General features: G+C 43.3%; 1 pseudogene; it reads left to right on the top strand.

Moving 5' to 3' along the window:
* The first annotated feature begins 1,416 nt into the window (after nucleotides 1–1,416).
* Nucleotides 1,417–3,317, top strand: LOC100840488 (annotated as a pseudogene).
* Nucleotides 3,318–4,023: the final 706 nt, after the last annotated feature.

The raw sequence follows: 4,023 nt of genomic DNA, 5'->3' as shown, positions 1-4,023 counted from the left end.
ATGATGACAATGAAGGATGATATACAAAAAGATATCTTCTATGTCATATCTCGGAAGTAATGCTTAAATGGATAATTATAATTGAATAAATGTCAAGAAAAAGATGTAATCTAGTACTCACTCCATTTCATAATTCTTGATGCAACTTTGTCTAAATACAGATGAATCTAGACGCACTTTAGTGCGTAAAAAGAACTTGGGTCAAGAGTTATGGAAAGGAGGGGGTATAATGGAAAAGACATCCTATCTTTAATTGCAAAGAGATCATTCCTTAGTCACGAAGAAGGAACTCACGTTTTTTTTTTCTTTGGCCAATTGGGGAAGGAAATTAAGACAATCGCCCGCAGAAAAGGAGAACAACTTTCCAGGCCCTATATATCGCGCGGTGACCAATTCACCTCTATCTCTACTGTCTCTCCCCTCGCCCTAGAGGCGCTCCCTCAGATCCAAAGAACACAATCTCCTCCCCACACCGCCGAGGCTCCCACAGATCCAAAGAACACAACCTCCTCCATGTCGATCGACCTGGTAAGACTCTCGAGCATCTCGTCCTCGAGTTTCCATCCTCGCTGCGAATCCTCCGGGGTGGAAAAGGACGGGTCCTCTTTCTTATTCTTATTCTCTGTTCTTCTTCGAAAAGGCTGAAGCTGTTTTGTTCTTTCTCGCAAGTATCCAGTACCTTACCTTTGGCTGCATGCGGGGCGCCAATTAGGGCGCAGTCCACCCTTCGTCTTTCTCGAATTTTTCGTCTCTTCCGATGATTGCTTTAGATCTACGGCGTCTTCATTCGGATCTGGGTTTTTTTTTCCTGTCATTAGGCCGCTTTGCTCCAAGGGGGTGCTATTTTTAGTATCTGCGTGGGATGATCTAGGCAGGGCGTCTTCTCTGCCATACCTAGCCTGTTCCTTGGACCGATGTAACAAAGTTCATGGTTCCCCATCTAGTTGCAGCATCTCTCGTGGTTCGAGTTCATTTTTCTTGGGACCATATTTTGTGTTTTGGTTCGAGTAACTTGGTTGCAGCCTGCAATTTGTAGAGCGATGCAGATACAATCAGACAGTGGTCTGTAGTAATAAGATTTGCCAGTTTGGGTTTCTTTTTAAGTACCGGCCTTAATACCTGCTTCTTTCAGCGATCTCATTTGCAAATTGTTTTCTCTAAATAAAGTTTGATAATTGGAAATTTGACCACTAGCTACCTTGTTCCTGGAAGAGAAGAAAGTAGCTCCTCTGAGCTCAATCTTTTTAGAGAAAAGTTCTTCCATTTTGTTAATACGAGTTACCATGAAATCATGAACATGCTACTTCAGATCTCCAACTGTGTTCACTTATGTACATTTTATCACGGAGTAATTTATCATTGTTCTTGAAACAGGTGGATTACATATAACTTGTAAGGTCAATCCTAGCTGCAGGGATGGGAGAAGAGTGCAATGAGTACAGATGTTGGGAGGAGCTATTACCAGATGCCCTAGGCCTCATCTTTCGCAACCTCTCACTTCAGGAGGTTCTTACTGTGGTTCCCCGGGTTTGCAAATCCTGGAACCGGGTGGTCTCAGGTCCCTACTGCTGGCAGGAGATTGACATCGACGAGTGGTGCCAGCGGAATTGGTGGAAGTCTGAAAAGCTCACTCGCATGGTTCATATGCTCATCGCTCGCAGCGGTGGTTCATTCAGTCGCTTTAGCGTGTCTGCGCTTCCCAACGACACATTGTTTGCTTCATTGCAGACCAGTAAGTAGTGTTCTTTTGTCCAAATAATTTCTCTGTTGCATGATGTTTTCCTATTGAGATTTGATGACTTGGGATCGATGCATCCGAGTTTGGATGTGACTGTAATGTTGACAAATCATTAGCCCATGAAAATTTGCCTGTTGCTGGACAACTTCATATTTGGCAATATCGTTGCACAAGGGCATGAGGTGCATCGGTGCAAAATATGATTTTGGTTGCCACAAGCAGTGGCAGGTGACATATAATACCTCACTAGCTTGTGCTATAGAGCTGATCACTGATGCAATTTTATCTGCTAATGGGACATGGGACCAGCGTACATAATACGGAGTACGTCTGTTTGATTCCACAGGCATATCTATTTTCTGTAATATTATTGATTCCAAAATTAATTTCTTTAACTATTTATTTCTTTTTATACTATAAGCTCCAGCGGTCCAGCCTATGAGCACTGCATTCCATCATTCCAAACAATTGTGCATATGTTTATTGATTATATATGCTTATGAACTATCAGTTCCATTTTAGTAGTACAATTGGAGTGCCATCATTCTGTTGCACTTAAGCATTAGCTGGCCGGTGTTATAAGCTGCTAGGTACAATTGTGCACCTCTGGTTGGTTCAATCTGTTTTTGTTTACCGTGAGTCCGTAACAGATGTCAAAAACACACAGTACCATGCATAACCTTCACATGTGCGCCGAAGAATATGTCCAAAATGGCATTACCATCCACCCCCCCACCCTATACGCTGCCCCAGTGCCATGAATCTAAACTCAGTTCATGTTCGGAGTTAAGATTTAATTGTGTATGTTGTGTCTTTAAAAAAATATGTGTGACCTTCCAGTGAATCCCTATAGAATATAGGGGTATGCATCACATCCATTGTACTTCGTTCTCCCATCCATATTATTTGGTTCAAACCTAGCTATACTGACCCTACTACCGTGTTTGCTTTTGCAAGCGCACGGTCTCTTAAGACCTTCGAGCTTCCAAGGAGTGATATCAGTGACTGCATAGTGGAAGATGTTGCACAAAGATTGTCTAATGTTACATTCTTGGATGTAAGTAGCTGTACAAAGATCGGCGCCCGTGCTTTGGAGGCATTTGGCAAGAATTGTAGATCTCTTGAAAGACTTTGGCACGTCATGCACCCAATGGATGTTGATGGCAAGGACAGCCAACATGATGAGGCCCGTGCTATTGCTTACAATATGCGAAAGCTCCGCCATCTTGAAATAGGCTACATGCTCATTGCGACAGAGGATGTTGTTGAGATAGCCTCCCAATGTCATGATCTCAAATTCTTAGATGTGCGTGGCTGCTGGTACGTGGATAATAAACTGCTGGAAGAGAGATATCCTTGGCTGAAAGTCCAAGGTCCTCTTGTCGATGGCTTCTATGAGGACAGATTCTGGGAAGAGTACTCGGACGACTCCGATGATGATTCGATTTATTCAAGCGAGCTCATTGATGATGACTACTATGTCATTGGAAGTGACGAGGAGGAGGCCATATGGGACGATGGTCAGGACATCGAGTGATTAGAATTCGGTACTGGTTTTGTTTGGCCGTCATCTCCATGAAAGCTGCATTACTTACCAAGTTTTTCAGACAACTGCTGTTTGTTCATGCTGTCATGCATGGTGACATCTTATATGTTCCAACTTTGAAGCACCTTTCTTCTATGTTATGTGTTTGTAATTGTGTTACCAGTAGCTTGCATTTTGAGCGAATGATCTGGATATAAAACTTTGGTGCTTACATAAAGCAAACCAAATTGCTTGCATAACTTGCATTGTGTTGTCTGGGTGAACTGGCCGGCTTCGGCAAAGTGCCATCCCATCTTTGACGAGATGTGGAAAAGATGTTACCAATTGCGCCCCCCCAGAACAAACAGTGCGAAGCCAACCTACTTTTTACTAGGCAGGCGCTGATGGCATGCAGATCTTAGATTTTGTCCTTAAATCTTCTGAGGAAGCTAGACCTGACCTTGCCATGCACCGCCTGCTTCTCTTCGGTTCTGTCTCTGGCTGTGCACCTTTGGGCGATGCACGCTAGCTAGATTCTGATCCATGGGCATTCCCAATGGGAGCGACTTCTCTCAATACCTAATGTGGTATGAAGGCACACTATTTGATGCTCTTGGAACAAATCGTCAACTCTATTGTACAAAGTGATTGTAGCCGAGAATAACAACGAGCAAATGAATTAGAGAGAAAATGGGAAAGGGCACAAGAAATATGGAGAGAGCGAGATAGATCCCTCCCGAAAAGGTTGCATTAGAGAAAT

This window comes from Brachypodium distachyon, chromosome 1 (genome assembly GCF_000005505.3).
Source record: "Brachypodium distachyon strain Bd21 chromosome 1, Brachypodium_distachyon_v3.0, whole genome shotgun sequence".
Lineage (NCBI taxonomy): Eukaryota > Viridiplantae > Streptophyta > Magnoliopsida > Poales > Poaceae > Brachypodium > Brachypodium distachyon.
Note: the sequence above shows the minus strand (reverse complement) of the source record. Positions and strands in the feature narration are given on the sequence as shown.